This window comes from Pelobates fuscus, chromosome 3 (genome assembly GCF_036172605.1).
Source record: "Pelobates fuscus isolate aPelFus1 chromosome 3, aPelFus1.pri, whole genome shotgun sequence".
Classification (NCBI taxonomy): domain Eukaryota; kingdom Metazoa; phylum Chordata; class Amphibia; order Anura; family Pelobatidae; genus Pelobates; species Pelobates fuscus.
Window position 1 is genome coordinate 53,378,515 of NC_086319.1, and position 13,010 is coordinate 53,391,524.

The following is a 13,010-nucleotide window of genomic DNA, read 5'->3' on the forward strand; positions in this document are numbered from 1 at the left end:
TCTTCAGTCTCTTTGCCGCTGTTATCATTAAAGACGGCAGAAATCTCTTGGTTGGAGCTGCTGTTGTGAGTTCTTTTGCGTCTGAAAATCTTTTTCACGCTCAGTTTCTTGAAACAACGAAGGAAACAGAAACAGCAGGAGGCATTTTGTTGTACTGGGCTCTCTTCCCTTTCTGAACGCTTTCCAAGTTTACCTAATTTTTGCTTAATTTTACATAGCCATGATTTGATCCGGTTTTTAGACCTTTTGGCTTCTGTTTGCGTCCATGAGTTTAGGGTCTTAATTTTTGGTTCCTTGATATCATATTACTTTTCAATAAAATGAATTATATAGCAATAAGGACAATTGAAGCACTGTATACTGAAACTGATCCAGTTCACTAGTAAAGGAGACCACACTGAACCATTAGCTATGAGTTGTTTGTGACATTGTGATATCATTAGAAAATTACCAGATTTTACTAATTACCGTATTTATCGGCGTATAACACGCACTTTTTTCCCCTGAAAATAGGGGAAAAATCGTGGGTGCGTGTTATACGCCGATATCCCATAATTACTTACCTGTCCTGAAGCGTGGGCCGGCTTCACAGCTTGCACCACGGTACAGGAACTTTAATTTCATGTTCCGGTTTCCGGCGGGACTGAAAGGAAGTGTGCACACGCTTCAGGACAGGTAAGTAATTATGGGAGGGGAAGTACACTATGGGAGGGGGGGGGGGAAGTACACTATGGGAGGGGGGGGAAGTACACTATGGGAGGGGGGGGGAAGTACACTATGGGAGGGGAGGGGAGGGGGGGGAATTACACTATGGGAGGGGAGGGGAATTACACTATGGGAGGGGAGGGGAAGTACACGAGGGGAGGGGGGGAAGTACACTATGGGAGGGGAGGGGGGAGAATACTATGGGGGGGAGAATACTAGGGGAGGGGGGGAGAATACTAGGGGAGGGGAGGGGGTGAATACGAGGGGATGGGAGGGGGGAGAATACGAGGGGAGGGGAGGGGGGGAGAATACTATGGGAGGGGAGGGGGAGAATACTATGGGAGGGGAGGGGGGGAGAATACTATGGGAGGGGAGGGATGGAGAATACTATGGGAGGGGAGGGGGGAGAATACTATGGGAGGGGGGGAATACTATGGAAAGGGGGGGGACACTATGGGATGAGGGGGGAACACTATGGGATGAGGGGGGGGGAATACTATGGGAGGGGGGAAATTTCCTGGAATTTCTTTCTAAAAATGAGGTGCGTGTTATACGCCGGTGCGTGTTATACGCCGATAAATACGGTACATGACGTAAAGTCATGATTTTATTAAGGACACGGAGGCGAGTATTAGGCTTATCTCTTTCTTTCATTCCTCAGCAGCAAAAAAAAGCTAAGGTATTTGTAAAATAGAAAAAATGAACTAAATACCCTCACAGGGTTAAACCATTACATCACTATATCCTATCCAATAGGAACAGTCTACATACCATATAGTCCCATGTGACCCCCATCTCTTCCTCTTTCCTGTTGATTCCGAAGCTAATATTTAATAATCGCAATTAACCAATCAACTGAAACATCAGAGAACGTGCAGGTAACCGAAATTCTTGGCGACAGATCCTTCCTAGAGAGAGACGGTTCTTCGGAACTGATCCTCACGAACTGTGGAAGATGTCGATGTTGTCATGATGTCATAACTTTCAGGCTAGAGGGGGACAGAGAGAACAAATAGGTAAAATAGGTTCTCCCAACTATTTTCATACTATCATAGTATTAAACCATTCTAAATATAATCCTTTACTACCTGAATCACACATTTCTATGGTAACTGTTGACATTTTTAAGAGTCAGGCATTAAACAACAAAGACTCCACCATGTACTATGAACAACTTCTCACATATCTGGGTTGGGATACAAAAAGTCCAAACTTACCATGTATGGGTGGGCTAATACTCGCCTCAGTGTCCTTAATAAAATTATGACTTTATGTCATGTAATTGGTAAAATCTGGTAATTTTATTAAAGGACACGGAGGCTTATTAGGCTAGTTTAAAGCTGTGAAATAACCGCAGATGAAACATGTTCTGTAGGTCTAAAATAGTATTCTCTAAACGTAGATTCACGGGACCAATCCGCTGTTCTGAGAAGGTCTTCCAATCTACAGCCCAAATTGACAATCTTTGAAGCCATGGCTCCTCTAGTAGAGTGAGTGCCATATATAGATGTATCCACATCCGCCAAGGTCATTATCCATTTCACCCATCGGGCTATCGTAATCGTGGATACCGGGTGATGAGGCATTTTGGTGGCTAAAAACAATTCTTGATGTACTGGACTCCTGAATTCCCGGGTTCATTTTTCGTATTCCTGTAGGCAAGCTACTGGGCAGAGGCTGACATTATGTGGGAATGACGGATAGGAAACCGAGGTAGTCGATGATTTCGTTCGTCTGGAAATATTGAATGACACTCCCGTGGGTGTGAAAGATCATGCATCTATGTCTAATGCCCGGACATCTGAGACCCGTTTGCAGGATATCAGGCAAAGTAGCATGGCCAGTTTTGCCGATAGTTGTTTAAGTGTGAGTCCCTCATTTCGTGGCCATGATTCTAGCAAACGAAGGACTAGGTTCCCATCCCACACCGTCATGTATCGAGGCTGGGGCGGTCGAGCAAATTTTATGCCTCGTAGGAGCCGGCACACCAACGGTTGTTGGCCAAACAGAGTCCCCTCTAGGCCTCGATGGCCGGCAGAGATAGCCAATCTGTAGACGTTAATGGTACGGTAGGCCAGCCCTTGGTTATATAGATTGGTAAGGAAACATAACAGGTAGGTCAGAAGAGCACGTACGGGATCCACCTGTTGTTCCATGCACCAACTACGCCATCCGTTCCAGGCATATTGGTAGCATCGTCTCGTTCTGGGTGCCCATGCCCCTGCCAGTAGGTCAAGAGTGTCCTGTGAAACATCTGGTATGACCCAGGGTCCCCGGAAAGGAGCCATGCTAAGAGTCTGAGGTTCCCCTGAATTAGCAGGGGGTGTGGGTTGTCCTCTGGATCCAGTAAAAGGTGTGAGACATCGGGTAGTAATCTCGGAAGGTTGATGGACATTTCCATGAGGGATGGGAACCAAGGTTGCGCAGTCCAGAATGTAGTTATGAGGACCAACGATGTCTGGGCTCGTCTGAGCTGTACTAATGTCCGTGCTATGAGAGCGAAAGGAGGATATGCATACAATTGACTCCTCGGCCAGTGTTGGAGGAAGGCATCCACTGCTAGGGCGTGTGGGTCTGGTCTCCAGCTGAAGAACGTTGGTAACTGGGAGTGTAACGGAGCTCCGTGTACTCCGACCGAGTACCCTCCGTTGATGGATGCTCCTAGCGCTCTCAGAGGACTCCAAGCACTGCAGACGACACCACAACCACCGCAGGCTCCACAACCGCCGTAGCTTAACTGGAGCCGCGCCGTCTTCCTTCCACCCTGGATCGGCTTCTGTCCTCCAGGACCGTGTGGGGAAGACCTCTCCTCCAGGAGAGCGTATCCGGAACAAGCTCTTACAAGAGCTAAGTGATTAAGAGCTCAGGGGAATATGCAGCGCATAGCAATCCCCAGTGTGATATAGCAGTTCCCTCCAATAACGAGACACGGCTACGTATTGAGGGTCAGAAGAGGTCTGAGGACTGGAATACCCAGCCTGCTTTTTATTAGGATAAGGTACACACAGGACACTCCCAGGGGGAGGATGAAATTAACCAATAACAGCATAGTACAGCCCACAGGTTCCCTCCCCTCAGATAAACAGTTAAACCAATTATTACATACAATAAAAATACAGTTTTCACATACACACTGTAACTTTAAAACCATACATTCAATTTCAATAAAAGTTACATATTCAGACTCAGCATACATCAAACATAAATCCTTCCAAAAATCAGCCAAATCCCTCCAGTGGATCAAAAGTTAGCTGGAAGTCCTTTATGACCGACCGCAAGCACAATTTCCTGCCCAAAACAGTTCCATAGATTTGGGCTGTGCGGTCGGTCAATTTCATGCGAAAAAAAACGACTAAGTCCCATTTCGAACGGGACTTAGTCTCTGGAGCTGCAAGTTCCGTATGGGAGAAGGTAAGGGTCAGCGGTGTTCGGCAAAATGTGTAGCCGATTTCAGTTCCACAGAATCTTTAGCATACACCGCTGACCGCATTCGAGGAAACCAAGATGGCCGCCGCCACGTGCAATTGACCGGCAGTAACCTCACAGCCTGGGAGGTAAATTGCCTGCACACTTTAACTTCTGGGTGGTCTGCCTGTGTGGTACTCGGTTCAGTAAGCCCTATTTACTGAACCAAGTGGGGGAAAGCCAGGAACAAGTTATTTTACCGGTCTGGGGACATAGTCTTAAAGGGGCATTGTTCAGCAAAGTCACAATATGTCCCCAGACGGTTCTTAAAGGGCCATACACACCCAATAAATGTTAATAAGTTTTCAGGGGCACAATCTTCCAGGGGCCATAGTCATGAGGCAGGAGGCTGGCAAACATGCTTCTCCACAATCCAGGGAAGCAGGGCAATTTCTCATTTAAAGGGCCAGTTACAAATAGCGATTTGTAACAGGGAGTTCAAACAAGATGCAAGCAGGTTGATGGACATCGGGCCCCAGAGCGTTTGAAGTTGTAGGAATGTTTTGCGATCCAGTCGCCAATCGCTGGCGTCTCGCAGATGTCTGGAGTTCCAATCCGCTACTATATTGGATAGACCAGGGATATATTCTGCTTGGACCGAAATATTGCGATCCAGGCAGTGTTGCCAAAACTCTTTGGCCAGGTCTGTCAGGATTCGTGATCTCGTGCCACCTAGGTGGTTGATGTAGCGGACTGTTGTCCATTCGTAGTACTATCGAGCAATTGGTCGTGATTCCGAGGAGGCTCTTCAGAGCAAAGGAACCTGCCATGAGTTAGCCACCAGGCTGTTGATGTGCAGTTCTTTTTCTGATAACGACCATGTGCCTCCGGTGGAGATAGGCCCTCAGCGCGCTCCCCAACCGTGTGTACTCAGATCGGACTCTATGATGAAGTCCAGGGCAGCTCTGAAGATTGATCTGCCTTTCCATGCTTCCATGTGTTGAAGCCACCAGGTGAGTTCCTGTTTGGCTTTGTGGTTGAGAGGAACGGAGTCGGAGTATGAGTGGCCTTTAGCCGTTGAAGTGCCCTGTAGTGGAGGGGTCCTGGAAAAATTGCCTGTATGGAGACTGAGAGGAGGCCGATTATCCTGGCCAGTTGCCGTAAGGTTAATATAGGACGTGAAAATGTCCTGCGTATTTCTTTCTTGATGCTCTTGACCTTCATGGTTGGTAGACTGAGCGTTCCTTTTGTCACGTCTAGTTTGAATCCCAGAAATTCCATGGTTTGGGATGGGGTTAATATTGATTTTTTCCAATTGATTAAGAATCCCAAATTTTGTAGGAGGGACAGTGCCCAGGAGACGTGTTGTCGTAGTAGTTGGGTTTTGTGTGCCATGATCAGCATATCGTCCAGATATATGATCATCCGTACACCCCCTGCTGTGTAGGAGAGCTACCGCGGTCTTTAGCAGTTTGGTGAAGCACCACGGTGCCGATGATAGTCCAAAGGGGAGGCATTGGAACCTCCACGTTGTCCCTTCCCATTGGAATTGGAGAAGGTTCTGGCAATCTTTTGCAATGGGGATTGTGAGGTAGGCGTCTTGTAGGTCTAGTTTGACCATCCAGTCCTCCAAGCTGAGGAGGTCCCTAAGGCAATGGATTCCCTCCATTTTGAAGTGGTGGTATCGCACAAATGCGTTTAGGGGGCGTAAGTTGATGACTGGATGCACCCCTCCACCTTTCTTGGGCACTAGGAAGAGGTTGCTTTGGAAGCCGTGAGAGTATGGCGGGACATGACAGATCGCGCACTTCTCTTGCAGTGCGAGGATTTCCTCGCTTACCAGGGTCTTGTCGTGTGCGGAGAAGGCTATCCGATGTGGTCTGGATGTTTGGACAGGGTGTTGTATAAATTCGATTTGGTACCCTAGGACCGTATGTAGGACCCAAGCATCTGTCTTCAGTGTGTGCCAGGTCTCTATAAAGTGAGACAGTCAGCCCCCCACCATAGACATACACAGGGAAAGGGGTGGTAGTACACTTACCATGAGGCCGTCGGCCATACGAGGTGCCCCTGGTTCCTCGTGCTTGCCCTGACCGGAAAGAAGGGCGAAGGGGGCTTGGTCTCCGGAGGTTGAAACCTAAGTGTGGCAGGGCCTTGATATACTCGCTATAAACCTCGGGAAGAGCAGCCGGACAGACGGCCCCGGTGTCTGCCGGCCCCGCCAAAAAGTTTGGGAGAGAACACTCTCTTTAAATTTGTTTGTGCCTTGTCCAACGCCGTAAAGGTGCTGACATAGTTACCCAGCTCCTTTACGATTGTATCTCCGAAGAGAAATCCTTTTGCCTGTGGCCCAGGCTCAGATATGGCCATGTCAACCAGTTTTGGTTTGATTTTTATGAGGATGGCCTTTCTTTGCTCTGTGGCTAGAGCTGCATTAGAATTGCCGATAAGGCCAACCCCTAAGCCAACCCCCAGCAGATCGATAGGGGTCCCATCAGTTAAGGCCGCTTCAACCATCTTAAATATTTCTGCACTGGGGCCTAACGTGTCTAGTACCTTGTCCTGGCAGTGGTGTAAGGAGTAGTCAAGTCCCTTTTTCGCCTTCCAGACAGATTTCCCCCAAAATTGAGCCACTTTAGGGTCTATGTCTGTCATGGCACAAGCCATGTCGGGGACTGTGGGGCGCGGGCATTCCGCCTAAGTTTGTTCCTTGTGGCCTTGTCCAGGGGTTTCCTGATCCTGGCCGCTATATAACGCGCCACATTTTCGGTCGGGAACCATTCTGCCGACCTTGGGTTCTGTAACTCATTGGGATCAAATAGGGGTTCCCCTTGTGGGTCCAGGATAGCGGATTTATCCGCGTTGTCTATGGTGGGTATGGCTGTTTTGCGTGTTGGGCTGCGGCCCGTGGAGGAAACCTCCGATTTAGTTGTCCGATATCATCGGACTCGTTCAAGGCCTCCTCCGAATCCGAACCCAAGTCGCATGAGTCTGATAGGGCTTTTGCCCTTTTCAATGTCCGCGCCTTTTTTGCCCGGCGGGTGGCTCTTTTCCGTGGGGTCCCACGACCTCAATGTTGACAGGACGCAACCTGTCTGTAAAATCAGTTTTGGAGGCATGCGCACCCATGTGGTGGGTCTTTGCGGCGGCTTTGCGGCCGCCCTGCACTATAGGCTTATTTTTAGGGGCCTTAGGTTGGAGCACGTCAGGCTTACGGTTAGACGCCATGATGGCATTAGTAATGGTGTGGGAAAGAGTGTCAGACATTGTCCCCATAGCGGAGTAAATAGCCTGGGTGACCGATCTGGTCATGGTAACGTCTAAAAGGGAATGGAGTTCCTCTGAGTTTAGTTGTTCCATAGTGGTTAACTCATCCCCTTGGCTGGATTGGGATCCAGGCTCCGTGGTTATTGGATGCCTGGAGACACTAATTGCCAAAGTGGGGGCTGTGCTAGGGTGATCTTTAGGGGTCTGCATGATATTAGCAGGAGAGAACTAAGCAGGCTGTATAGTACAATAAGAAATAACAGTGGACAGTTATTTGGCTGTCAAGCTTAACAGTCTTCAATCACCCACAGCAGTGATAGGTAAACAAATTGCAGGCAAGGCACAGAACAAAAGACTGAGCTGTCAGCTTACCGAGTGTTCCCTCAGGAATGGCCGCTGGGGTGCACTGGCAAGCTGACAGACAGTTGTCTGGCCCAATCAGCTCGCGCCCGCCCCTCAGTGGGCCGCGCGAGCCGAGAAAAAAGCGCGTCAAAGTTTTGCCACACACAATATGGGCGCCGCGGTGCGCAGCCGCGACTGCGCATGCGCAAGCGGCACCCGACCGCAGACCGGGCCCAGACGGAACGGACAGTTCCCAGAAGGATGCCCCACATCTGGGTAGCCGACCGCCGCGACCGGTGCGCGATTAGGGTAATAAACTACCCGGAATGCAAGGGAAAAACGGAAGGGGCGGCAGGCTGAAGCAGCTCACCCGTAGGTGGCTGCCATGAGGGGGCCAGCACAAAACAATTAACAGTAAGACATTAAACAGTTGTAAATTAAAACATTGTACTTAGATACAGTATTACATCAAATATACAGATATAAACACAGGCAGTAAAAGCCTGTCAGAGTGAAATTAAAATGGTGGTACTTAGCTGAGGCAGCAGCAAAGAAAGAGAGGAAGAGATGGGGGTCACATGGGACTTTTTGTTATGTGGACTGTTCCTATTGGATAGGATATAGTGATGTAATGGTTTAACCCTGTGAGGGTATTTTGTTCATTTTTACTATATCACAAATACCTTAGATTTCTTTGCTGCTGAGGAATAAAAGAAAGAGATAAGCCTAATAAGAGCCTCCGTGTACCTTAATAAAATTACAATGTCACCAGTTGGTCATGACATCAGAGCAGCTGAGCAGCCTTGTAATAGTTTTAATTTAAATTAAAGACACGGAGGCTCCTATTATGCATATCTCTTTCTTTATTTCCTCAGCAGCAAAGATAGAGGAATATAAATATTATCAAAAAAATGAAAGAAAAAACTGTACAGGCATAACAGGTAGCCAATCACATAACAGAGGAAGTAGCTATATAAGTCCTGTGTCTCCCACAATCCCCCTCTTTCTTTGCTGCTTCCTCAGACAGCTAAGTATTTTACTTGAGCTCTCCTACTCATTGCATTTTGTTTACTTGTGCTTCATGTTTTGATTATACTTTGTTTATTATTGTTGTTTTATTCATTGTTAATATTTTTCTGGTACCTACATCGTTGGTGTATTTGGGGGTTCCCCTGGGGCTTTGCCCGCCGCCGCGGGCTGCTTTTCCCCTCCTACCGTCCCTGTTTGCCGCTTCTCGGCGCTATCTCAGCCGCGTGGTCCTTCTCTGTGACCGCGGCTGAGTGTGCTCGTTTTCCCCTCTCGCGGGCTGCCCGCGCGGGTAGGTGCACGCGCCCCTTCCCCCGCCGGGAGCCGGTCCGCGAGCACACTCTGACACGTGCGGCGGCCATTTTGGGCGGTCATTCGCATCACCCTGTTCTGCCGTGCGGTCGGTCCCTTTGCTCCGGGTCCCCTTGCTACACCAACGATCAGGTTTAGCTTATTTCTGTTCTGCTGGGTTAATCAACCCATTTCTAGTGTTTTCGTTTTTGACTTCTGTTGTGCCTCATTATGCAGGATAGCAAGGATGGGCCTACTGACCCCTCTGGGGATTTCCCAATAGATAATCCTGAGGGTGCTATGGCCTCTCAGGAACTCCAGGCCTTATTAGAAGCTACTATGGCTTCCTCCCTTCAAAAGGCTATTGCCTCCGCTATGGGGGCTGTCTCATCCTCCTTTACCCAGTCACTTCACTCTGTGTTTTTGCCTTCCATGGCTGCCCCTAACCCCCTGGGTGTGGGGTCCCCTTCCCCTGCCCAAACTGTGCCGGGTGCCCGTAAGGCGAAGGCAAAGTCTCGACATATCGGCTCCCACTCCTCGATGCAGGCTTTGCCTGCCATGATTGACACGCCTCTGGCGGTCGCAGATAGCGCGCATCCCACGCGCACAAGAGCCCCTGGCCGGGCTAAAAAGGCTAGATTGTGGAAACGGGCTAGAGCCCTGGATGATGGGTCGGATACCGACCGGAGTGTGGTAGATGATTCCGATATTATGGAATATGACTCCTATGGGGAGGACGAGTCAGGCGAGGATCAACCCCTTACGGGTGTAACCCCTTCTGGGTCCTCTGCCGTCCCCCGAGGAAAAGTGCCAGACCCCGCTGGGGATAATAATAAAGGGCTTTTAGACCCACAGGGTAACCCCCTGTTTGACCCGGACGACCTGCGTCACCCGCGGTCTGCTGAATGGGTCCCTCCGGACCATATCGCCCAGTATGTGGCTAAGAGAATACGCACGCCTCTGTCCAAGGAAAGCCGCAATAAATTGCGTGCCGAATGCCCACGACCTTCCCTCCCTGGCGCTGCCTGTAAGACCCCAGACGTTGACCCTCAAATTGCCCAATTTCTAAATAAGTCTGGGTGGAAGCCTAAAAAGGGTCTTGATCACTCCCTGAAAGGGTGCCAAGATAAAATTCTGGATACGCTGGGCCCCCTGTCTAAGCTGTACGAGCTCCTTGAGGCCGCTCGTAATGGTGACTCAGTTCTGGATGTAGATGTGGCCATCGGGTGGGTCCAGCGAGCTATATGCCTTGTGGGGAATGCCAACACGGCTATGTCCTCCGAGAGACGCAAGGCTATTCTTTTGAAAATAGACCCTAAGCTGGCTGCTATGACAGTAGCTGAGCCTGACTCAGCCGATGAGGGGATGTTGTTCGGCACATCCTTTGTGAAGGACATGGGGTCCTATGTTAAAACCTTTACGGCTATCGACAAGGCGCAGGCAAATATGAAGCGCGTCTTCGCGCCCAAGGTTTTCGGTGGGGCCGGGCGTAGCAGGAACCGTCCACCCGGCCGTGGTTTCCGAGGCTCATTCCGTGCCACCAGAGGTTCCTTTTTCCCCTCTCAAGGGTTCCAGGATCCGAAAACGCCTCCTTTCTTCCCGGCTAGAGGGAGATCGTGGGGCTCCAGATACCCCCGTGGTGGGTCTTCGGGCAGACGCCCTTATGGTGAGTACCCCTTCTTCCCTTCTCGATCAGGTTCGGGTGGCGGGGAGGCTGGCCTTATTCTACCCAAAGTGGGCAGTTATAACCTCAGATGCTTGGGTTCTGCAATGCGTAAAGGGTTACCAACTAGATTTTGTCTCCCTGCCTGTTCAAACGTATACCCCCAGGGAATTGTCTCTCCCACAGGAGCAGGACGCGATGATCTCCGCGGAAGTCGCGGAGATGTTCTCGAAGGGCGCCATCGAGGAGTTGCCGTTCGCCACTCCAGGCTTTACGAGCAATCTCTTCCTTGTACCCAAGAAAGGGGGCGGTGTCCGCCCAGTGATAAATCTTCGCCCTCTCAACGCCTTCCTACGCTACCAGCATTTCCAGATGGAAGGCATTCATTGTCTCAGAGACCTTCTGAGACAGTCGGATTGGATGGCCAAATTGGACCTGAAGGATGCGTACTTCACGGTTCCAATAGCAATGGAGTCCAGGGACTACTTGCACTTCACCTGGCACGGACGGCGTTGGCGTTTTACATGCCTGCCGTTCGGTCTCTCCTCGGCCCCTTGGTGTTTCACCAAGGTTATGAAGCCGGTGGTGTCGTTCTTCCGTACCCGAGGGGTTCGACTGATTATTTACCTGGACGACATCCTAATCATGTCCCAATCGTTGGAATGCCTGAAGTTGCATTTAGACTGGACGGTCAACCTCTTACAGAACCTAGGTTTTCTGGTCAACTGGGACAAGTCGGTCCTAAAACCCGCCCAGTCTATGGAGTTTTTGGGGTTCCAGGTGGATTCCGTACGGCAGTTCCTGTACTTGCCGGAATCCAAGATAAAAGCCATCCAGAAGGAGCTCCGTCGAGCTCTTCGTGCTTCGGACTTGTCGGTCCGGCAGCTGGCAAGGATCATCGGTCTGCTGGCCTCCTCCATTCAGGCGATATTCCCAGGCCCCTTGCATTACCGGGCTCTCCAGCGGCTCAAGGGGTCACACCTACGTTCGGGTCGATCGTACGAATCCCGAATTTGTCTGGACGAGGAATCCAGAGACGAGCTGGTATGGTGGTTGGCACACATGGAAGCCTGGAACGGAAGGGCGATTTTCGGTTCCGTTCCGGACATGATCATAGAATCAGATGCCAGCTTGCACGGCTGGGGGGCTCGTTGTGGCGACATTTCCACGGGGGGCAGATGGTCCGACGCAGAGAAGTCAAGTCGTTACACATCAACTGCCTAGAACTTCTGGCGGGAGCCTTTGCGATTCGCAGCCTTACCCCTGGAAGGGCGAATTGTTGTGTTCTCCTCAAGTTGGACAACGTATCGGCGGTCCGATACATAAATCACCTGGGCGGCACCAAGTCCAGGATGTTGGCTCTACTGGCGAAGGACTTTTGGCAATTCTGCCTTCTAAACAACGTTTCGGTGACGGCGGAACATATTCCGGGTCTGGACAATTCCGGTGCGGATTGGAACTCCAGACATTTGAGAGACTCGGGAGACTGGCGATTGCACGCCTCGGTCTTCCAAGGCCTAACCAGGCTGTGGGGTCGGTTCGAGATGGACCTGTTCGCCTCTCGACTGAACACTCAGTTGCCGAAGTTCTACAGTTGGAGACCGGACCCGGCGGCTGTGGCGACGGATGCCTTTCTTCAAGAATGGCCTCCGGGCCACCTGTATGCCTTTCCTCCATTCAACATGATCGCTCGTACGATCTCGAAGCTGGTTCGTCACGACTGTTGTCTAGCTCTGATCACCCCTCTGTGGAGATCCCGTCCGTGGTTCCCTCGTTTGATGGAGTTGTCCATAGACTTCCCTCGTCTGTTGCCGAACTTCCAGAACCTCCTTCTGGATCCGGATGGGAACTCGCACGAATTGGTGCTCCAGCACCAGTTGCCCCTAGTAGCATGGTTCCTTTCAGGGGACGCTGGCTTGTCCCTGACGTTCCGCAGTCAACTCTCTTGCTCCTCGATAACGCCTGGGCTCCGGGCACGCGATCAGCTTACCGAGCTGCATGGAAGTCTTGGTCTGATTGGTGCGTGGAACGGGCAGTGGATCCCGTATCTGCCCCTCTCCATTTGATCCTGGGGTTTCTCACAGCCCTGTTCGACTCAGGCAAGGCGTACAGGACTATCAATGTTTTTCGATCGGCCATATCTGCCGGTCACGGAGGTTTGGAAGGTTTACCCGTCGGCAAACATCCTTTTGTATGCCGTCTTCTCAAGGGTATTCGCTTCGTCCGTCCGCCTAGGTCGCGGTTTTCGGCATTTTGGGACGTCAACATTATGTTGCGGTTCCTGTCGGAGTGGTACCCTAACCAGGACTTG